Source organism: Megalops cyprinoides, chromosome 3 (assembly GCF_013368585.1).
Source record: "Megalops cyprinoides isolate fMegCyp1 chromosome 3, fMegCyp1.pri, whole genome shotgun sequence".
Taxonomy (NCBI): Eukaryota; Metazoa; Chordata; class Actinopteri; order Elopiformes; family Megalopidae; genus Megalops; species Megalops cyprinoides.
Window position 1 is genome coordinate 16,433,428 of NC_050585.1, and position 24,985 is coordinate 16,458,412.

General features: G+C 44.0%; 1 protein-coding gene across 2 annotated transcripts in view; it reads left to right on the forward strand.

The window, feature by feature from the left end:
- Nucleotides 1-16,254: 16,254 nt before the first annotated feature.
- The window catches only part of LOC118775200 (B-cell CLL/lymphoma 9-like protein), a 36,930-nt gene continuing 28,199 nt past the window's right edge, over nt 16,255-24,985 (forward strand). For both annotated transcript variants that reach the window (XM_036524974.1, XM_036524976.1), the window contains exon 1: nt 16,255-16,628. The gene's annotated coding sequence lies outside the window, so the exon portion shown is untranslated. The remainder of the gene's footprint in view (nt 16,629-24,985) is intronic.

The window sequence follows — 24,985 nt, forward strand, 5'->3', positions numbered from 1 at the left end:
CTTGTAGGAAAACGAGGAGCACAGAGAAAGTCAAGCAAAAACAGGGCACCCCTACTAGTCCATGCCCCATGGTGCCATGACGGTCTTCAATGTAATGCCTGTCCTGGGCCAGAAAAGCTTCAACTGAGAAATGTGCCGGAGAGAGAGAGGACGTGCATGTGGTGGAACGCCAACGCTACCCCTGCTCCCCACAGCAAGTCACACATGGACTGTAAAGGGGGAACAGTAGGAAGATTCTCTAAACTGATTCGGCCTCAATTATTCATCAGCCTGGCTCTCTCTTCCCTGAACTGGACGGAGAGTCGAAGTGTACAGTGTCAGGATGATACCTTCCTTTCATTCATTATTGAGCGCAGAGGCATGGATAGCCTCGCTTGCATTCCGTTGCAGTTTGGACATGAAATGCACACCGCCACCCCAAACAGTGCAGGCACGCTTGATTTGCCTCTTTTGGTGAATTTTTTAATTATTATGCTTTTTAATTGATTCTTATTTTTTTCTGAAAATCTTCAGCTTAATCTCAACAATATATTTTTTAAATTCTAGTGCCTGCTTGGAATGCCTCACAATATGACAAACCATCCCAGGTGGCTAGAACTGTAGAGGTCCCAAAACGGGAATGGAGCAGGCATATCTGGTCACCTGGTTTCTTGATATAGATATTTATATAGATTATTATCACCAGATGCACTACAGCACGTGGAGCCACATGTGAGTGTAGAATTTGTGCACCAAAACTCGTCCTCCGGAGAACATTGTGGAGTGGAGGAAATTCAATCAGAGAGCGCGAACCCACGCGATCATTTACCTACTTGTAACATGATCGGGACCCACTGAGTTTTGTTTGCAGCTCTTAGGAGAGCGCATTCAGATTCAGGCTTTGACTCTGAGTGCTTCTTTGTAGCTTTGTTTGAATTACACGACGGCTAATACACTCACAAAACCCTTTGAACAATTGCTACAGCTTATGTACAGAAGGTTGGCCAATTAGCTGCATTTATTTGGTGTAATGAATAATTTTGCTGGTTTGTGGTGAGAGCCCTGGCGCATGAGAAAGTGAATGCCATATGTCAGCACTGGGTGTGGTGAAGTCACTCTGGCTCTAAAGCGCTCTACAAAAGTAATGAAATACCACTGTTCCTTAATATTACATCACTTGCAATCACTTGCAATCACTGCTGTCAAAGACCCAATGGATTTTATTTTAATCATTTCCCTGCCGTTTTGAATGAGGTCTACATTTTTTTTTCTCGACTGGGATTTAGCACATGAGAGTATGACAGTTCCTCCACTGTAAGGGAATGCCAGTGCACTCCTTGTGTGCGTTAGCGCCGGCAAATCACGGTGATTGAGGTGCACTGGGGAAACAACCCTCCGAGCAATGCAGACCTGCTCTGCTCCTTCCCCCATCGAGCTAGCCAGACTCCACCTCTCCACCCACCCACACGCCCCCGCCCCCTCCCACACACCCCCGCCCCCGCCCCCGCTCTTCTCTCTTGGCAGCGCCCGTGTCCCGCCCCTGCTTCAGTGCAGACCTCCGAGCAGCTGGTAAACCTGCTCTCTATTGAGCCCGCCTCAGAAGAAGGCTCTAATTAGCAGAGACTTAGTTAGCATTTGGTTTTTCTAGAGGGCTGCTATTTATAAAGCCCTGTTGGAAGACTGACAGATGCAATAAAGAGCACCCCCCCCATCACCCCCCCCCCCCCCCCAAAAAAAAATTTAGAACAACAACATAGTTTGCGAGGGAGGTATGAGGTAGGGGTTTGAGGATATTGTGGGAACTGAGACCCAGAAATGAGGCAGAGAGAACAGCTGGAAAGAAGAGGAAGCTGGCTGCTTCTTCTAAGCTTTCTTTCACAGAGTCCCCTCTGCCTGCCTTTGGATCTGCCGCATGACAGATTTAGCTCAGCATACTGATACACACTCAGCAAGTGTTTGCGCATTTGTCTGCTTGTTTATGGTCTCCTTTTGTTGAACTTTGTGTGCCTCTGGTGTGGAGAATATCATTTGGGGGAAAGCAGTTAAGTTTGTGACTTACTGACTTTTGGCTGTCTCTGCAACTAACTACTGGATCCTGGAACAGATATTCTTGTATCTCGTTTTTTATTGTTAAGTTTTTTTGAATGCGGTAGGAGATATCTCACCTGTAGCCTGGTAACGTGGAGGTAGTCAACAACGTTTGGTGTTCTGAGAGGACAACTGTGGAGATGCTGCATAGAAAATCATCTAAGCTGATGGCTCAAAGACGAGGTTCCAGAAAGAGCATAAGGCCCTGGCATAGCACACCAAGAACTGAAAATCGGTTAAGTGCAGGGCCGCTTTTTTAGGCTACAAATTGACATAAACGATGTTCCGAGAAACTGTGGGAAAAAAGCTAAGGGCAAAAAAACCCTGTGCTGGTCTGTAATTAGCAGGAATAGGACGGCCAGTAGAACCCGGGGCAGGAGGGCGGGCGGGATTCTTTGCCAGTGAAACACAGCTTGTGCGCTCACTCTCCTGCCTGACACGGTGAAACGGAGGACACGTGTGTCGCACCAGACCGGGGGTGCCGGGTAGATTAGCTGGGAAAATGCGAGGGAGTGAGGACAAATACTTGGTTTGTTACAGGGTGGGGTGAGACAAGGAGGGGCAAAATGGAGGCCCAGGAAGGAAGTGCCCAGTCTTATCTGTTTCCTGTCAGCTTGTTAAAAGCTTTCAGGTGCGGTGCCTGGTGCCCTTTACCAAGCGCGCATGCCCGGCGGGCACAGCTTGAGCTGCTCAGCGCTGGCAGAGCATGAGAGAGCAGGGCCTAGACGGCGCAGCGGGAGGTCCTCGTGGGACGGGATGTTTGCTGGGGTTTCGCCTGCTCCCGCTCTGGGGGCTATAGCAAGGCCGTTAGCTACAGGAGCTCTGATCTGCAGCAGGGGAGACTCCGGTGCAGGCCACCTTCAGAAGAGCCTGCCACTGGCTCTGTTCAGTTTGACATTCCCCAGCAACGGCACTGTCATTGATATGCAACGTGGACCTTAAGTGTATCAGTCAGTGTGCATTTTCCCTCATATCACTGCACCACTGTGTATTTCAGCGGCACATTCACAGTGCGGTTCTGTACTGTATTCTCTTTCTGCTCCAGAGCTGTGCTCAGTGTGTACCGAAGTGTGCCGGTCTGCGTGTATGTCGATGTTGTATTGAGTGTGCATAGTGTCTCCTCTCGTTGTAGTGTATTGCAGTGTGGTATTCAGAGCGTAGCTTAGCAGTGTGTTCTGTTAGTAGTTCAGACTTGTATTCAGTGTCACACTGTGAGGCAGGGCAGGGATTAGTACTCAGTGTTCATTACAGGGCATTATATTTCAGTATGTAGATTAGATAATCATGAGCCACTCTGCATCACCATCATCAGAGGAGGTTGGGTATGGTATTTTACTCTGTTGTTCAGAGTGTTTACAGTACATGAAAATATCTGGCTGTGTTGTTCAGAGTGTGCAGGAGAGTTTCTGTGAATGTTCAGAATGTGTGGCGTAGTTTCTGAGCACATTGTTCTGAGTGCGCAGCGCGCTGTATCTGTGCTGTAACAGATGATTCCTCCCCTGGGTCTCATGTTCCTCAGCGCGTGTGGGGCACAGTGTTTCAGTGTTTCAGAGGGTAAAGCTCTCAATACTTTACTGTGGCGATTCAGGTCCTGAGCGCGTTGTCTGCGTGTAGCTTGCAGTACCTCACCGTGTTGATTCAGGTCCTGAGCGCGTTGTCTGTGTGTAGCACACAGTACCTCACCGTGTTGATTCAGGTCCTGAGCGCGTTGTCTGTGTGTAGCACACAGTACCTCACCGTGTTGATTCAGGTCCTGAGCGCGTTGCTCTGTGTGTAGCACACAGTACCTCACCGTGTTGATTCAGGTCCTGAGCGCGTTGCTCTGTGTGTAGCACACAGTACCTCACCGTGTTGATTCAGGTCCTGAGCGCGTTGCTCTGTGTGTAGCACACAGTACCTCACCGTGTTGATTCAGGTCCTGAGCGCGTTGCTCTGTGTGTAGCACACAGTACCTCACCGTGTTGATTCAGGTCCTGAGCGCGTTGCTCTGTGTGTAGCACACAGTACCTCACCGTGTTGATTCAGGTCCTGAGTGCGTTGTTCTGTGTGTAGCGCGCTGTATTTTCATGTGTGGTTGTAATGTACGCTCAGCTTCCCCTGCGCTGCTTGGGCCTCGGCTATGCCTCATGCTGGCCGCAGCTGTGAGCACACCGCCTCCTCCATCTTTCTGTAGTCAGTGGTTCAGTCAGACCACACACAGCGAGGTGAGAGGGGGGAGGAAGGCGGATCGGAGGGGCCAGGGGGCTGTGGTGCTGCTCAGAGACCGGCTCACAGATATTTCTGCTCCACCATCACTCATCCGCTGCCGTTGCAACGCACAGACCCGGGCCACGCTTAGCCTCTGCGCTCCCTCCCTCTGTAACACCCCCCCCCCCCCCCCCCCCCCCGACAGCACCCCCCTGCGGCCCCCCTGCACCCTGCTGAGCCTCCTCTCTCGGCCTGACCTCCATCTCCGTGCCTCAGTCAGCCCTGCTGCCCCGGCTGACCCTAGCCCTACCCCGCTCCCTCCAGGGTCACTCCCCGCTTGATCGCAAAAACAACTGGGGCCTGCCTGTCCAGGAGTCCGCCAGGGAGGCGCTGGAGGGGAGGAGGCAGCATCGGATGGCTAAGACTGGGTTAACTTAACCCCCCCCCCCCCCCGTACTTTAACCAAAGTCAACCGCAGCCCCCTAAAGCAATCTCAGATGCAGCTTAACGAGCGAGCCATTTCCCCCCGCGTAGCACCGTGCTAATAATTGAGGAGCGTTATTACACCGGTCTGCGGTGGGTCGCATTACGGTCTCCGGCACTGCCCAGCGCGCGGCGGCCAGGAAAGAGGGAAAAGCGATCGTACCCCCTTACATTCATTCATGAGTTTCTCACGTTACGCTTTCGTGTAATGACACACAGTGGCCCACCCACACTCGAGCGCGCACGCACACATGCAAACACACACACACAAACAAACACACACACACACACACACACACACACACACACACACACACAGATGCACGCACAAACACGCACACACCATAAACATATATTTAGACAAACACAGCCTGCCAAAAACCGCAGCTTAATGCGCCTCTACTGGCTCTTGCTGTGGTTAAAAACACAGAAACACAAATGCTGTGGTGTGAGCCAGCTCGAGTGTGAGTCAACATGGGAGATATTTCAGGAGGGCAAAACATTTCACTGAGGGGCTGCTGGGAATTGAAGTCAGTTCAAACATACTGTAGTCTACAACTTTCAGTCCTTCACTTTATCTCCCCTCAACACCATTTGGAACTGTCTTCAAAGGTTTTACCTGTTGACCTCTGACCACCTCTGTGATGCAAGACGTTCTGTGAGATGGTTTCTCCGGGCCATGCATCTCCCAGAATCGCTCAGGTTACTCTTGACAGGGTGAGACTCCAAGCTCGGTGGCGGAGTAGGCCGGCCTTTTCCACAGCGGGCTTGAGCACGCCTCTTTGACAGGCGGCGGAAATGCGCTGTTGGTTTGCCAAGTCACAGCCATGCAAGGCTGAGTTTTACAGCGGGGCTGACCTGCCGACGGGGAGGGTGGACCGCGACAGCGGGACGCATGTGGTGCGGGGCCACTCGAAGCCAGGTTAGGACCCACAGCTGGAAGGGGGTGTCACCGCCGTTGTCTCTCCCTCTGGGAAGTCCTGGATGAGCTGGCCAGGTGGAGACTGCGGGGGCTGGAGAGAGAGGTTAACACCGCGGAAACCTACGACAAACAACATGTGGAAAGGCTTTGGATGGCAATGTAGCGTGGAGCGTTTATGTACTGCGCACGGCCTCAGTACTGTCCTTCTGGGAGCTGGGAACAGCTCCTGTTTGGCCTGCCCACTTTCCTTTCAGACGTCCTGCGGGATCTCGCCCAGCTCTCTGCGGGGCGTTTTCACCGTGCTGGCTTCGGCTGTAAATCACGCTGTGGGTTTTTACCCACAGTCCTCTGCGAGCAGGTGTTCTCTCAAGAGGCCCCCACCAGAGCTGGTGATAGAGAGATCAGGCAACCATTGAGATATGTCTGGTACTTAAGTTCTCTGATGACGTTTTTTCACCACACACCTCCATGAGACCTGTGAAGTTTCTTTGTTCAGGTAGCAGACTGCAGCATTATGTCAGTTGTTTGGGATTTATGCCAAACTGTTTTGATGTATGTCTTGATTTAGATAACTGCTGAGTGCAGAACAAACACATCCTATTCTCTCAACAGTAACATATTCATTTCCTTTTTCCTTCCTCTGATTTTCTCCCTTATCTATAGCACAGCTCCTGCCACTGTTCGCCTGGCCTTGAGGACAGCCTGAAAAGCTGAGCAATCATCCTAACACTGCTTGTGGTGATTCTGTGGACAAACATTATCAGGATGAAGATGGGGCTGTTGCAAATCTGTGGTATCAGTAAGAACTCAGGGATCCTGATTACAGGGTTGTCATTTCCCCTCCGTGATTGTGCTACCTGCCTGTTGATGAAGATATCCAACTTTTTACCCGAGTGTCACTTTGACCCAACGTCAAGCCTCAATTCCCATAGTCCCACTCAAGAAATCCATGACTCAATGGAAATGGCCATCAAAATCTGGAATGAATGATTCAAATCAATAAATAAGACCAGATCTTTAAAAATCTACTTAAATACATTGCAGGATTCAATATGGGCCAGACTTAAACAAACAAATACACCAAAATAATTCAACACTGATAATCTGCAAAGGGGGAAAAAGTTACTTTCTTTTAAGAAATGACAAAGGCTATTGAGGCACTGTGAGGACCCCATAACGCAGTTCATGCATTTCACCACTAAAGGTTCTAGACAAACCCTAAACTCCTGGCTAGGGCTGTGTGGGGTCTGCAGTGCTATGGCATGTGATTTACGAAACAGTTAGGGTTTCTTGTGTGTGCCTGTGAATATGAACGACCTCGTTATTCACGCACAGAACTGTAAACAAGCTATTCCAATCCAAAACCATCTTCCTGCCACTGAAAAACAAGATGCACTTGCGGGCGATGCCACAGCTTCAGAGTCAGCAATGGCTACTGGAATCCTCTGTGGTCTGAGAGTACAGCATGAACTATTAATAGCCCTGGTAGAGGAGAAGTGCACGGGTCAGAAGGGTTAAAGGATGTTACTCTGCATGTTCAGCTGACGCTTGATCAAGACACTTGAAATATCGCATGCAGCACTGATAACGGATACCTACGCCTGCCAACAATCCCGCGACAGTCTTCAAACACGTAGAGTACTCGAAAAGAGGAAGCCTAGCGGTCCACAATCTACGGCCTCAATGGGAACCAGACCGAGCATTTAACCACAACAGCGCCTCGACCGCGCTAAGATAACATGTCCCCCTCGACGTGGAGGAGCATAAATAGACACACACGCAAATACGCAGACGGATAAACAAATTATTTTGGGGAATGCTTCGAGCGATGGGTAATGCTAACCGAAGCTCCTGTCTCTGCCCCCCCCCCCCAAAATAAAACCATGCGCCTCCAAGCACGCTCCCTTGGTCATGGTTCCCCGTGGACCTCTGCTTGTCTTGTGCACATCATGTTTGATGCAGCTAGGGGTCTTTTTGAAGCAGGCTTTATGGCATTAAATGTTTTGAAAAACAAACTTGAACCCTGAAGTGCTTGTCCCATCTGGAAGCAGTAGAGGTCTTGTCTGAAAGATAAAAACGATATGAATCGCTCCTGGCAACCAGAATATCCAATCTGGGATCAATTACAGAGACGGGATGCTAAGAGCGGAGGCAGTGGGGGCGTGGGGGTGGGAGATGGGGCTGTTCTATGAACAGATTGTGCTCCACTTCATTTCTGAGATACAGCTTCAAACACATACCCTCCTCCCTACACACACAAGCAAGCACTAATACAGACATGCACACATGGGCACACACTCATGTGTACACACACACACACACACACACACAAGCACACAGTCCCTGTAGAAGTATGCTGCTGTGGACAGGCCGTGATGACATGCTTGCGTGTTCCCCAGCCCCGGCAGGTAGCAGACATTAGCAGGCTGCTGATGGGAGTTCCAGACAGGGCCTCTTCAGGCTGCCTGCTATGTCATGGAGCTGCTGGGTAAATGTCTCTGATGGGGGAGTCAGTAAAGCCGGCAGCCCCAGACGCCTGTCCCAACTCAACATGCAGGCCCCACGTTGGCAACTATAACCTTCTCATACACACACAGCCCCACACTGTCTAACACACACTTACACACACACACACACACACACACACACACACACGCACACACACACACACACATACAGACACACAAACGCAGAGGCACACACCAATATCTACACACACACACACACACACAACACGTACACACACTCGCATGTGCACTAAGTTCTGAAACATCTGCCTTCTAGCTTGAAGAGGTGTATTCTGGGACAGGAAGAGGGGTGAGGGTAAATAGACTGAATATATAGACAAAGTAAAAGCACAAAGTAAAAATAGGACAAAGGAATTTACGGGAGCCCAGACAGGGACACAGCTCTCCAGTTTCTCCAGCAAAGCCTCCTCTCGTGGTGCTGATGTACCTCTCCTTTGCTTGGTCCATTTTGGGAGCTTTCATTCTTTGATTTGAGGTGGAAGGCAGAGCCTAAAATAACCAGAAAGTGTGGCCACTGACGTTTGCTGCTGAGCATCAGAACACAGATGGTGCTCTTGGTTTTCAAAGTCTTCCCTGAAACCAGAGCTAATTTCCCCTTTAATTGATGCCGCCAGGCATGCTAATTTGCCGCAACCTTGCTTGTTTTCTCTCGCTCATTTATTTGTCAAACTCTGTGAGGCCTCATTGAACACACTGTTAACTGTGCCCCGGGTCCAAGTACATAGATCTTTGTGGGAGACATGAAGTTACAGAATGCCTTTTGTCAAAGTATTGTTGGTCTGATGCACATGCTCATATGGTCCATGTAATCACAGAGGGCAGTCCTGATATATAACAACTCTTGTGTATTGTCTTACCTTAATCAGGCAAGCAGCTCGTTTTTATTGGTGATGCTGGTCAGTATTGTGTACTGAGTGATTTATGAATTATTTAGACATTTAAGCCATGCATGATGAGCAAGACACCATCATTAACATATGGCAATTGCGCTGGGGAACAGCAATGCCTTCTCCCCAGGCTGCTCAGCTTTAAGTGCAGGTCCATTCTGCTATATAACTCTGCTGCCCCCTAGTGCTTAAAAATTCAAATCACAGAAAATGACTCCCAAGGGAGTTGCCAAAATATTTAGCATTTCTCCTGCATACTGTATTCGCGATACAGAAAGTATGATCAATAGAGGGCTAAGGCAAGACATAATGTCTGAATTTGGCAGGACTCATGTTCTCTCTTAATTCGGCAACACAGATTTCTCGCACCATTTTGCTGATTAGTTCACACTGTAACTTGGAGGTCATTTCATGCCCTGCCTTTGATAAGTAAATGTAACACAACCATAATAAAAACAATATCATGTCATAAATAACAACTTCAGCACACACTGGTGTTACAGGGTATCGAAGCTAGTCCTGGCTCTAGAGGGGGGCCTGGATGAGGTCTAAACTTTCACCTGTTCCCCACCAACCATCGTGGCCTACGGAAGCAATGTCTGACTAACCAGGCAAAATGGCACTTTGAGCTCCTAAGGTTCCTCCCAAACCAAAGAGGTCTGGAATCAGCACGATCCAAGCCATTAGACTAAAGCATCCCTCTGTAGTGACTAGAGTATGAAGGAGAAGAAGGAGAAGTGCTCCTGCTCAACATCTATGTATTTGTTGGGTTCGCTTTGAGGTATGCTTACATGCTCAAGGCTATATGCTTGAGCATTTCTATTGTACTCTACAGTTCAACATTTAAACTGATGTACTTCACTAAGTGTCCCTCTGTATACATGAATACTATGTCAATTGTAACCTCTGGATAGAGGAATTTATTGGATCTATCTATATATATATATATAGATAGACCCCTCACACAACAGCCAATGACTATAACGCATAATTTAGTTGAGTGAAGATGACATTTCTGTCATTGTTGAATGAGCTGCCTGTCCCTAAGCATTGTGAATCAGGCCGGTTATCGATCAGGGCAGTCATTGATCAGTGTCACAGGAAGTTATGCTTCTCCTCATATTTGCATCAGCAGGAGTCCAAAACTGAGCTCTTCTTTCTAGCCTTGGATTACGTGATGCTAACTGAAAGAGTGATTAGTTGGCACTGAAACGCAAGGAAGGTGTTGTTTGGGCAAGCGATAATTGTGCAAATGATTTTTGTTTATCTACCCGAGGCACAGCCTCATAGGTACTGATTCTTAGGTATTCTTGCAAATGTATATTTGCTAAGGCTGCACATGTTTTTAGTGGATAGATTTGCATTTTGTCCTCTTGATGGGTGCAAAATAAATGAAAGGCTTGCCCTTCTAGCATCTGCGGATATTGTGATTCCGGTTGCTTGGAATATTTGCATGAATGTTAACATCAGTGTTTCTGCATGTTGACTTACCAGTATACTGTATACTGTACATGGGTATACTGTATATGCATGTATGTATCATTCATGAGCATACGTGTGTGTTTGTGTGTACTTGCGTATGTGTAAATGTGAATAGGTGGTGGTGGGGGGATTGGGGGGGGGGGGGGGTAAGCTGACTTCTCAGTTACTGATCCAATGGCAGCTTATTGCTGTCACCACGGAAACCATTAGTTGCCAGGCAACCAGCCCATCATCTGTAGCAGAGCTGCATCTAATTGTGGGATTCCAACAGCTCTTGGTGTTAGTACAATACCACTGTCTAGAGATGGATAGAGGGAGGGAGCGAGAGCAGCAAAGACAGACCAAAAAATTGAAAAAATGAAAATATGAAGTGGGAAAGAAGGGATAGACAGGAAACATGAGAAGGTGGGAGAGACTTTCAAAAGGATAGGTTTGAATGAATAAAGTGTTGACTGATTGGGGATTCAGAACAGAAGGAATAGAGGAAGAACAAAAAGACAAAAGATGTAAAACACAAGTTTCCAGCTGCTTTCAGCTCTAGCTCTCTGGGGTCAAGTATCTTGCTCTCGAGAGGCTGAAATAGCGAGAAAGAGGGAAGGGGAAATTACTGAGTTACAGAATTGAGAGTCCTTATAGTGACACATCTATTAGAAACCAGGCTGCTGCTGGAAACAGTGTTGATAGACTAGAAAGTGGCTCTTTTCCCATGGCTCAGTTCAAAAAACAAAACAAAGAAAACACACCATGGGGAGATACTGTGCTGCAGGAGGTGCTATCTTAGGGATAAGACGTTACTCAGATTTCCTGAATCCCTGTGGACCTTCAAGTGCCTCTGCTATAAAATATCAAAAACTAATAATTAAGAATGCAAATCAAAATATGTCATTTCTTCAGGTCAATCTGCTGAGAATGAGGGTTTGACAAAATTGGCACTGACAGGGCTGACAGCTGCTTGCTGAACATAAATAACCCTCCTCCGAGATATATACCAACACTACCATCAGAGTATTTCTCTGCAGCACTATAAGACGTATATATGTTCTAGCCTTTCTTAGTCTATGCTAATTTGACTTATTCACATCAGGGGGCACCTATACAAAAATGCATTTTAGCGACATTATTGCTGTGGCTATAAATACTGTTGGTCATTCAGTTGCACTTTGTCCACTTAAACTGACACATGGCGAGTTTGGGTTAAAACTGCTGCTGTATTTCCCCTGTGAGCCCTGCACTTCGGTCTCAGACAAAGTGAGTCCGACTTTCACTGTGCGAGCCCTTCGAGATCCTCCAGATGAAAAACACAATGCGAAGCCATTTGTTTGTTTATCGTGTGAGGCCTCCCCGGACGCTGTCAGCAGCCGCGGATTATTGAGACAGAAGACAGGAGGGGATGTTAAAGAGGGCTGGGGCTTGATTAATATTCAGAGCATTTTCGGTGCATCTCAGACACGTCTTTGAGTCGCGGGGGCAGCGTCTGGCGTGCTCAACAGTTTATTCCTCTCGCGGTCGAGCTGCGTTTCCTCTGAGTGCGTCTGAGTGGAGTCATCAGTCCTCTCCTTGCACTCGTTTCTCCCTTTTGACCTCTCGCCATCTCTCTCGGTGTCAGCCGGCTCTTTCACTGTCTGTGTTTGTGTATGGGAATTTTGTTCTTTCACACCAAACGGCAATGTGAGAAAAGTCCTATCCCCCAGAGGGACTCCCCTGCACTAATGAGCTTAATTAAACTTGCGAAGGAGAAACAAGACAACACACATGCCGCAGCCCCCCCGGAACACACACACACACACGCACACTTCCAACTGCCACACACACACAGGCACACACACAGAAACTGCCATTCCTCCCAGTCCTAATTAAACACACTCCTTAATTACTAAAGTCATGACTTCCACCGGTAATTAGATGCTCTTTCTTCCGATCACCTCTGTTTCGCTGTTATTCAGCTGCACTGTTTCCCATCTCTCTCTCTGTTTATGCACTGCTGTAATTCCGTTCACTTACTATGGATACAATTTATGGCTGAAATAATATCTCACTTGAGGAAATGAGAAAACTTCTGCTTCATTCTATTTTTGTTTTGTGGAAATAATTAGCCTTGGATGACTGCTGTTCTAATTGTTGTAACTGTCTCTTCCCTGGAGCACATCATACCACTCTCTCTCTCTCTCTCTTTCTCCCTCCCTCCATCTTTCTCTTTCTTTCTTTGTGTAGTTATCCGATTCCGTCACACTTTCCGAGGGTAAACCAATTTACATTCTTGTTTTGGCCTTCAAATCCTGAGCCGTTTCCATGACAACGCCCCCTTCTATCTACCTCTCCCTCCCTCTCCCCTGCTGCATCTCTCGTTCCCCACTGTCTTCTCCATTACTTTCCTCTTTCTCCTCTCATTGCTTCTGCTGACCTCTTTCCCCGACTGTCACATCCTCTCCTTCTGTTCCCTCTCGGCTCTCATTTTTCCTCAGCTAATTGATCTAACCTCCCTGTTTCTCAAACATTAGAAAGGAAAGCATGCTGAAGCAATTACCCCCCAGGAGAAAGGATCCAATGGGCAGGTTGCACGGAATGCACAGAACTCCATCCTGAAATTCCTGTGGCATTGTCCATTATCTCACTAGGTGTTAGGCCAGCAGCACCGAAAGCCTTTACAAAGTGCTGCTGAGCAAATTGTTCCTGTGTTTCTGTGATATCTTCCTCATCTTTTTAATTTATTCCCTTCTTTGTATGCCTTCTCTCTGGCTGGGGAGGGGGGGGGGGTGTCAATGAACAACACTGAAGTACAAATTGTGATATCAGCAGATGATTTTGACACATACGATGAAAAGTGAAACTTGAGCAGAGCCTAGACACTCAGGCGCACACAGCCAGAGTCCCAGAGTCCCTCCTCTGCACAGGTAAAGTATTCTCAAAGCTGAGAGCTGCTAATTGCCACGCATACTACTGTATATGCACCTACAGCACACACTGTCATTATTTCTGGTCTCAGCAACTCCCCCACCCTCTCCTGTCCACCCTCCTCTCCTCCTCCTCTCTCTCTCACAGTTTCTGTTGTGCTTTGTGTCGCCAGGACTGAGTTTTTGCCTGCTCTTTTTCTTGGTATTTCCAAATGCTCTGCTGGCGATGGGGAGGGCTGTCACAATAAGAGTCCCCACTCCTCCGTTTGCCTTCAGCTCATTCCTCTCCAATTCTTTTTCCACTGACCAAGTCCTCCTTCTCACATTTCCTCCCTCTCCCACATTAAGTTGAACCCTCTTGAATTTTGTCTATTTCTCCTTTTCTTGCCACCCCCACTGCTCTCCTCAGGGCTTGGCACAAGTAAATTGAGTTTTGAATGCAATGTAACAGAACACCAACTACAAGGACCAAAGGGATTGTAGCAGTTTCTCCCTTGGAATGCACATTTGACATTTCAGCACAAAATTCAGCAACAACCTCAGGTCCTCCTTTTCTGAAGGTTTAAGAGTTTAAATGGCACTAATATTCCTAACTGTTCAAATATATCTGCAATTAAAAATGTCCTTGTTTAATGGGTAGCTTGCAATTGATTGTTTTGCAATATAGGTGAAATAGAACTACTATTCTAACCTAGAGGCATGCAACAGAGAAGCTACATCTTTGTAATATTCAAACACTTCTTAGGAATTGTGGAGATTATTCCTTTTATTGAAGTTTTAAAATAAATATACAATTTCTTACACATCATTCAGATTAATGCAAATATAAAATAGTTAAGAGGAGGGATTTACTTTTAAGCTTCCAATAGCGAACAATTCCTTTGTAATTTATATGGGTTGGAATATCTGATGGCATTTTCACAGCTAATTCTGCCAACCTCCGCTTTATGACAAAGGATTTTGTCAATTCATATCCACACATACTGTATGCACATTCTCAACATTGTGGATGTTCAAAACAAAACAAAACAGTACAAAAAAAGTATAATATGTCCATACCTAACCATCAACTATGCACAATCAATCTATTTGATTGTGCATTGCAGAAATGCACTATTAATCCTTTTCATTTCTTAACAGCCAAGTGTATTTTTCATATACCAAGAATGATTATGACAATGATATACATAAAGACATCCTTCTTCATAAGCATAACACATTGCATTTTAAAGATGCATGTAATTACAGGACTCATCTCGTCTAAAAAACATAATCACTTTTGATGCCACACTCCCAGAAGATAGCGCAGACACACCGCAGTATGTCTTTACCACTAGAGGGTATAATTTTACAAGAAATCACTTAAGAGCTGAGAGCCTCTCAAACACACACTGCTCAATGTATATACTTTAAAATGACCAGCTGCACACTTCATTTGAAACGGTACACACTATGGCTAAGTCTTTCACTTGTATGCTTCAGTACTTGGCTGACTTTCATGTTTTGAGAGGGCTAAAATCATGTTATTAGAGTCTGTGTGAGATCAGTGTAATCCATTTTCAAAGCACAAGACATTAAGACATTTTGTCATTTCATGCACTAAAAGAAATCAAATTCTTCCACAGGGCTTCTAACAATTATATACTGGTAAATCATGTGATGTATTTGGTCACATGTCGTAAGACAGTATCTACCCTAAAAACTTTGCATAGACCAATGTTACTGAATGGACAGGAGCAGATAGATATTTCAGATTTCAGATCTCATGCATGTCTTTCACTTGAATCGGTTTCACATGGCCGGTTTGTAACACAGCTGGTGAAAGATGGACTGTTAGCGCTTAATAGTTGGTGAGTAAGTAACTTCACGGTATACTTACTAAATGTACACTGAATAAAGTAATCTTCCAGTCTACGGTCCAGAGTACGGTCAGATATAGATGCTTTTGTTTTCTACAGCTGTCAGTTAATTCCTCCTTTTAAAAAAGATAATCAACGCTGCTTTAAAGCCAAAGTGCGTTTGAGATTTGAATTGAATTGAATTGTTTGGACTCGACGTTAATGTTGGCATATATGACGTTATATGTTGCGGCCAACACAACTGAAACAGCGTATTCTGAGATTTAGAAGAATTATAAATCATAGACAATAGCAATGTTTTCTGTAACCATCGCCGCTCACCCCTGGCGTGCCTGTTGCAGTGATGCAGCGCGAGCGCATTCCTGCATTTGTTAAACGGGAACTCTTAACTTGACACGAGCATCATGCTGGCAAAGTGAAAAATGATGTTTTCCCTGAATAATTATTCAGAATCAGGGAGACAAGGAACAGTACGTCGTTTATTCTGTGCAGCCTAATAACCCGTGGAAAATTCCTCAACTTTGGCGACCTCAGCATCATCCTTATAACTACATTTAGTTATTAAATGAATAATTCCTATAACAACAAAAACCAACAGTAACAGAAATTATTTCACATAATTGCAGTATGACTGATCACACGTAAATACTTAAAAAATGCATGACATAGCAATACAGAAATTTCCGAGCTATGTTACTCTAGATTACTAGCAACAGTATAAAACAAACAGTATCTGTAATTTTATTATTTTTTTGTATGATTTATGGTTATTACCCTTTGACAAGAAAAACTAAAAGAAATGGTCAAATGAGAACAGTAGTTACATATTCTGTATATTATGTATACACAGTACATTCTGGTTCTGAATGTCTGACTGCAAGCATGTGTCAGTCGATTGCAGTGGTGAATACAATAATCTACGCCAGTGTGTGCGTGTGTCTGAGCAAGTGTTGTGTAGCAAGATAGCCTTCGTAGTGTGGTGGCTATGGACTCCACTCTCCCTAATAAGCAGACCGTGCGACCTGCCCTTCCCTGTCTCCGATAGAGGAGTCATGAGCCGCTTTCTTCGCGTCAGGGACTCGTCTTCCGTTTTGAGCTGTAGACACCAGCATAGAAACACCGCCTTCTCTATCACGACCAGACCGGCCAGCGTAGTAACGTTAGGGTAACTGGAATAGTGGATGCCTGGTGCTGGTTGTTAAAGCCCGGAAGATCTCGCGTAGCGGCACCGGCATTGAAGCTCGGAGCAGAGGCGACTTCGGGGCATGTCTGCTGGCCGTCACTTTTTTGACATCGGCCTCGTTTAGATACAGCGGAATGAGGTAAGAATACGACAGTTCATTTAATTACATAACCAGAGCATGTACTACACCCGGTAATATAGTTTTATTTGCCTTCTAAAATGGCTGTCATTGATTCTAAGAAACAAAAACTATTTAAGTACAATAACTACATGCTCATAAATTAGGCCTTTCCATGTGACATCAGTTCGCATTGATTGCAAGTGGCGAATTCAGATTTACTGTAGTCTCGTTTTGCAACCGTGTTCGATCGTTAGCTTGCTAGCTGGTTAGTTAGCAAGCATGCTTACAAGCGAGCTACCTAGCTAGCCAGCTAGCTGACTGGATATTTTAAATTTCATTACGAAAAATAAAACAATTGGCTGTGGTTAACATGTATCCTTCGGCGTGGATTAGCTACACATCTAAAGTAGGTAGTTAATGAATAGATAGTTGACAAGTTGGCTGGCTATGTAGCTGGTTACTGACCAGCAAAAATACTTAGCGACTCATCCAATAATGTTGGTAGCTAGCTATGAAGCAAGCTAACAGTTTTGCGGGGAATTGATTGTACCCTAGCGGTATTTACCTCGCAAAACACCTATGGAATTCAGTATCCAGCTCATCAGGTAAAACTAATTCATCTGCGAAAATAACTACCTACATTAGTAACTCAGATAGCAAGCTAACGCTACAGCTTATGATATATACCTAAATGTATCTATCTGCCTTTATATTTGACAGCTGGCTACCCACCTTGCTAGCTTGTTAGCTATCTAGCTAGCCACGAAACAGATAAGAAGTTTTGAAGGTGCTGATCCGCAAGACATTGGATAAGACAATATTTGGATTGCTAGGTAGCTGACATTGCGTTACGTTACCGATAGTGAAAAGCAAGCAACATTCTAATTTAATTATTTATTTGGCTTGCTAGTGTTGCAGGAAGAACCTTTTTGTTCGCTAGCCAGTTACAATTGCTACACACCTTTTCAAGAAAGAATGATGTTAGCAGCAAATTTTTGTTTCTCTGACATAAAACAGACCTAGCTAAGTATCAATGTGTCTGAAACAGTGGACTGAGCAACAAATTGGGCGAAACACAGTTATCTGTTGCAGTTAAACTCAATCCACAGTCTGTCAGTACACGCTTACACTCTCGTCAATGTATGGTCTCACGTATAGAGATCCAGGCCCAATGTAAGGATCAAGGAACTACTTGGCTATAGTGTTTTAATTGGTGAACGCTCAGCGACCTCTGCGTTTTCATTGGTCTCCTCTGTGATGGGGCGGGACCGTTAAAAATGGTCTTCCCTGCCTCCCAAGTTCGACAGTATCGTTCAGTGGCCCGGGTTTGTGGGACAGTTGTGTCATACCACGGATGACCCTGACGTAAAATCCCAGAAGCTGCAGTCTTTTGCAAAATTCCGGTTCATCTACGGTTTATTCATGGAATTCTATGCTTCGGGTCTGTCCACTACTTATTAATATCTATTTTCTTTCCCATATGTGCAGTAACATGTTGATTGCGTGTGGTTTTGTGTATTGTAGATGCACAGTGTCCTGCGGAAAGTGGTATGTTTAAATTGCATTTTTTCTTGGGATTTTAGAAAATGATTCCCTCCATCAATGGCCATGTACATATAGGGCATCCAGCAGCCTGTGGTTGTTTTTAGTATTGCGTTTGTTGATTTTCAGTTTTGAACGTGGAGAAATCAAGTTTTGACCCACAGATGGTGAATCACATGCATTGATTCCTTCAATGGTAGATTCTCTTCCTTTTCAACAAAATACCTCATAAGATGTAACTTAATTTGGTAACAGTATGAGGAGGTGGAGGATGGGATCCACTCATTCCTGGATGCACAGTGACAATAGAATGACAATAGAACATGGCTGCTCTTTACAAATAGTAAATCCCGGAAGAATTACAGTAAGTTACTCATTAGCTTCTATATCTTTATCATTGGGTATGTGTGTTCACCTAAAGTGATAGTGGGTAATGCTAGTGAAAACACATTTAATGGATAAGACCATCATATATCATTAAAACATTTCACAGTCTTAAATATGGCATGCAGAAATGAAGAAAATGTACTTACTGGATGAGTGGAGAGTGGTAAGATTTTAAAGAAGCACTCCAGTATCTCCCTTTGGTAGCATTTTTATTTTCTCCCTAAAATACCTAGAGCCTAAACAGAGTGTTAGTGTTTTCATTTGCATTATATCATTATAGCGCACTGAGTATATTTTAAATCTGCGATTATAGTTTTACAATTGTTTTCTTTCAGCACTTCTTGCCTTCCAGAACCTCAGTACACCTGTGTTATTTTAAATTCCTCTTTTGTCTATAATAAAGAAGAGAAATAATTAGACTGGAGACATTACCAGAAAAACTACCTTTGCAGGCATAAAACATTCTCCACACATTTAAAATCACAGGACTTCGGTATTTCAGACAAATATTTTGACAATTTTGTCAAGGTGACATTACCATTTTGGGAGTGCGAAATACCAGTAAGCGTTCAGAGCTTGCCTTTGTCAACTCTGATGTTGGTCACTTTCGACAGGTTTTATAACATACAAGTCAAAATGACCTGGAACACAAATTTTGGGTAATTTTATTATACAATGTTATGTAACTCTTTTATAGTTGATACACACTGAGCTGTACAAATACATATCAGTGGTTATAAAAGCTTAATGTGTGATGATAAAATATTTGCTTTGTATAAAATGTTGCCATAGAAACTAAGAGGTGAAATTGCAGACACTGAAATAATACTGGAAGGATTATGTTATACCTTGCCTAGTGAATCATCTTAGCTTAGAAAGACATAGATTTCCCTTTACTATACCTCACCATTTAAAATCATTCAGGCTGCAGGCATTCAATTGATGGTCATTACTGGTAAATAATGTATACTTCTACCATACATAGTCTGTTGTTTAGGTTTAATTCATTACCTGTTCCATTCAGTTATAATAATACCAATAATTTTATGTATGATACAATTTTTTTAATATCCCACATATTACATATTGAATAATTTGTGAACACAGCCTTCATCCCAAGATTATGTATGCTAAAGGATAATACTCTCTAGCTACAACAGGTACATATGATCATTTTCTGTGTGTAAAGGCACTGAAACAAGATTATCAAGATTACTACATGTTTAATTATTAAGTGACCTTTAATTTAATATGTGACTATCACTTAATATGTGATATTAAGTGCTTCAGTCATGGGAATCTGGCTAATTTGGCAGTCAAGTCTCATGAAATATTTCAGTGGCCAGACAGGTTTCAAATTCCAGGATTGTCTTCAATACTATTTTAGATAATTACAAATTTTAAATAATTCAATATTCTTTCTCTCAAATGTTTTTCTAAGCATTGAAGTACAGTTTATTTGTAAAACAAATTTGTAATAAAAAAAGCAAAACATGTAACATGCTCTGTAAAAATGCACACTTCAGTAAAATACAATAAATTACTGTTGCATACTAAATGAACTCAAGACAACCTAGTTTTAAGCTTATTTTTTAAAGTTGTCAACTATTGCAGATGCAGAACTAACAGAACGAGTTTCATTCTGCCCCACATCCAGTGACCATATTTTAGTGTGGTTACCAATTCAAGTTATCAGTTATACTGAGCTGAAGGGGAAAACTGGAGCCAGGGCATCCACCTCGTTGCTTGTGACAAAAGGTTGCTGGCTGGATTCTCCAGTGGGGTGCTGCTGTTTTACCCTTTAGCAAGGCGCTTAACTCCAAATTACCTCAGTAAATATCCATATGTATAAAATAAATGCTATTTAGTCTTTGAAGGTCGCTTTGGATAAGAGTATGCGCTTAGCAATGATTATAACTTAAAGGTAGGTTCTGTAGAAGAGCATCATGTCTGTCACCAAATGACTGAATACTACACTCATACAGTCCTGTTTTGGTTAGTCACCTGGGGTTTCCCTCTGCATGTGGAGGGTTGCTTGTCTTAAGCAGTTGTCTTGGAAGTGATCTGCGTTCTTGTGTAAGTGCCATTACATATTTTTCTGAACCTCTGGAAGGGTGTGACTGTTCTCCCGAAAACTACACAGATGAAGGTAGGGGGTGTGATGTGTGATAGTTCCAGAATATCTTTACTGTTTCCATTAGTGCTTTGTTCTTAACTGTGGGAAGAGGTTTTTTATCAGCATATATCATTATTGCATATTAGCATACTTTACCATTAAAGTGCAAATGCTCTGAAACCATGGTAATTTCCATATTTTTACTGTGACTACAAAACTGGATTAACGCTCAAACAATCATGTGATTTCAAATAATCTTCAGACAGCCATTCAGAAACAGATGGAATGTGCGCAGCTTTTAGTGACATCACAGTTGATACTGTAGGCATAAACCAGGGCATGGTGACGTCATTAAGAACTCATGCCTCACCAAAGACCAGGCTGAGTAGTTTTGTGGTATGAAATTTCACATCAAAATTCAAATCACATTATTAAACCAATTTAAGTGCGGAGTTGTTAGTAACAAATCTTTTCAAATGTTGTTTTTCATGTTTTATACTCACTTATATCAAAGAATTAAGTCATTTAAGTGCATTTGATTTTTAAGTCTGATGTTGCATGGAGTGAACTTGGATTGGCAGTTGGAATCAAGGCATACAGCTGCTTTGAGCAAGCGAGAGGGGTGTGCTTGCATTGAGACAACATCAAGGTGAACTTACAGGTTTCGGACTGCCACTCCGCTGCCACACTTATGTGAAAAGGGTACACTTGGCATTTATTTGAGGTTGGCGTGGCACTCCAGCATCTGTATACTTTAGGCAACTATTCAAATATTCAGCACAGTGTTGTTGTTATAGGCCCATTTCATCGCTTTCCTTCCGAGGTCTCACAGGCCATGACGCAAATGAATTCGCCCCGCGTGTCATGACAGCAGAATCGCAGTGTGAGTCACTCTGTTATCGTAGATCAAGGTAAAACTGCGCTCATATGGTCTTGTGGGTTTGTCATTGTTTGTCTTTCAAAAGGACTTTGCTGGCACTTTGAAAACTGGAGCGTGGGCACTTTTCTCTGCAAACCTTTCTGTTATTCTTGTGAGGCCATTTCTTTGGTCAAATAGAAATGTTTCACGTCAGATGAAGAGCTGGCTAACTGTTATACTTATTTGTTTATCAGACGCACCCATCCAGGGTGACACATGTTGCTGGACTTGATATGAAGCGGGCTGCAGTAAATGCGTGTTCAAGGATACAGCGATTCAAACCTGCGAATCTCAGATCCAGTCCCCTAAACACTCATGTCTCACTGCTGCTCAAGCTATGAACTGAACAAACAAATACAACGCAGGTGCTCAACAATTCAAGTACTGTGATATCAGTGTAGAGCATATTTAGTGGAGTGAATAGCAGCACAATGGGGAATGGGGCAGTGGAATACTGTTACGGCTAGCGGTAACCTAATTCTATAAGGTCATCTGTGCACATCACTGTAATAATCTGAAATTGTGTGTGTGTGTGTGTGTGTGTGTGTGTGTGTGTGTGTGTGTAATTTATTTGGTATTTTAAATCAAGGCTTTGTTCCTTTGTTACTGTGTCTTTGCTCTTGCTTTGAGTGTCTCTTTTAGACTAAACAGGTTATGAAGTGGTATGCACCAGGAGGCCCTTGAACCCCACACAGTTAAATGTTAGGGTGTTTGCGCTGACCACAACAAGAGGAGCCAAAAAATCTGGCCAGAATTCTAGAACACACTCCTTTTTCATTTAAAATTCATACGTAGTGGCCTAAGTCTCCTGACGTGCCATGAGTAAGTGCAGGATATCGAAGTGTAATACATGTCTTGAATATTGTACTGCTTATAAAAATAGTTCAGACATAAACTGTGTGTAGCAAACATGCTTGTCTTGTGAAGTAATATGTGCAGGAAAATTGCATTTTCTGATTCCCTTCATAGTTTGAAAATGAATTCCAGTCTGGATTTTTCAGTGCTTGCTAGTTCCCTGACTGATTATCACATGAGGCTGGCACTTTATTTGTAAAGAATCTCTGTAATATCACTTGATGCGAGCCAGTGTAATGACTGCCATTGCAAAGCACTTTGTAGTTTAGTGTGGTCTGGCTGAACATCAGTAGCTTAAAAAGTTAATGTTCACATCGGTAATGTCAAAATGCACCCCAGGTTAATGCAACATTTTCGAACAAAATGAACTGACCATAACGGCAACGAGGTCAGTAGCATGTTTTGTTTCTTCCCCTTTAATACTTGCATTGCTTGGGTTGTCCTTATTTAGACCAAAACACAGTAGTGTGTTTTAGTTTTTCTTTTAGATAGCACACAGTAACGGAGTGTTCTGTCAGTGCTATGAAAACAGCATTGATGGAATGCGCTGCATTTATGTCATAAAACAAAATAACACAAATTATTGTGGCTAGAGCTTGGATGTACTTGAGCTTAAGAAGGAACATATCAGCAGTGTAAATTTGTCTGTCATTGTAAAATGTCTGTCTTTGTCTATCGATTTATTAAAAGAGTCATTGTTGCAGTTTATTGTACAAAAGAAAGTTTTTACTTGATCCTAGAGGACTGTGACCTCTGTGTATGACCTATATTGTCTTAACCCTCAGAGCAGTCCCAATTCACCTATAGTGGACACTGTGCTGAGCTGCGTGAGCTTAGCGTGCTACTCTGTAATATGATCGGAAAGCATAGCGAGCCCTTCTGTATTCCAGCTTCCTGCAGTTAGCACATGAATATTGAATGTGTGTGAAACTGTGAACACATGAACGGCAAGCTGTCCTCCTGCAAACGCGGGTGTCTGTGCGTGTGTTTAACCTATGGCACATGGAGCGGTCTAGATGAGGGGAAACTCTTTTAACCAGGTCAGCGTGCCAGTGTTACAGTAGCCATGACAGCCCTGTTGAACTGTGGACATGCAGTGGACAAGCACTACCGTGTACACTGGGATAAACAAGTCGCTTTCAGTACAGAGTGCTTTAGTGCAGACTGCTTTTCACTGCTTCACACACACACACACACACCACTCCTGGGTCAGGTCTTGCAGACCAGTCACTGGGAATCTAGCAGTAAGAGTAAGTAAGTAAGTAAGTGCACTCTTTTTCTAAGGCATTCATAATGCAAAAAGAATTGTCATCCATCAGTGAAGATTCTGCATTTGAGAAAGTGACTGCTGATAAGTGCAGAGGCTTGGTTCTACAAGCCTGTATTCCTCCGTTTCAACTGTCAGTACCTACATATCTGGACTACCTACCTGTGCATAGATAAGCTCACACCACTCCAGCCGTCGCTTGGCATTGCTCATAGTGATGTTGGGCTCGTGTGCAGCTGCTCGGCCATGGAAACTCATGAACTTCATGAAGCTCCCGGCACACAGTTCTTGTGCTGATGTTGCAGCCAGAGACAGTTTGGAACTCTGTAGTGAGTGATTCAACAGAGGATAGGCGGTTTTTACGTGCTACGTGCTTCAGCACTCAGCAGCCCCACTCTGTAAGTTTGCGTGGTATACCGCTTCGTGGCTGAGCTGTTGGTGGTCCTAGACGCTTCCACTTGACATTAATAGTACTTACAGTTGACCGGGGCAGATCTAGCAGGGCACAAATTTAGCAAATTGACTTGTAGCAAAGATGGCATCCTATGCCAGTGCCACGTTTACAGTCACTGAGCTCTCCAGTACAACCCATCCTACTTCCAAGGTTTGTCTATGGAGATGGCATGGCTATGTGCTCGATTTTATGCACCTGTTAACAGTCGGTGTGGCTGAAACACCTGAACTCAATAATTAGGAGGGAGTCCATACTTTTGGCTATATAGTGTATGTCTGTTGTAAGAAGTGATTTTCAGTGAAGTGCATTCTGTGAAAATCCTTTAAGAGCTTTGCATCAAGTAAAATTAAATTGATTGAAACAACTAGATGCAGTTTTTTTTTTACTTATATTACCATTAATAGAAAAACTTTAAAGCTTTAAGGTTTCATCTTATATTTTTCACAATATGCATCAAGTTCTGTAATGCATGTTTGAAAATTTCCTGCCTTGAATCAGAGCTTCCAATATGGAAAAATTAAGTTATTTTGACTTGAACCCTCCTAATCTAGTTATGGCTGAATGCTTGACCATGAATGTCATGAAACATACAAAACATCAATGCTTTGCACACCAGGGGTAGAGTACAGCAAACAAACATGGCACCTCCTTATTTAGTTCCTACTAATGCCAGTTTAGGCCTGACATAAGCTTAGGTTTATGTCTAAGTCAAAGACATGAAAACAGAATCCACCTAGGTGCAGTAAAACCTGAATTGCGATAGAGGTGTAGGTGCATTCTTGTGGTCTGCACTGTTTAGTGGGATATTTTGCACGTGTTGGTCTTTAGTCTGTCT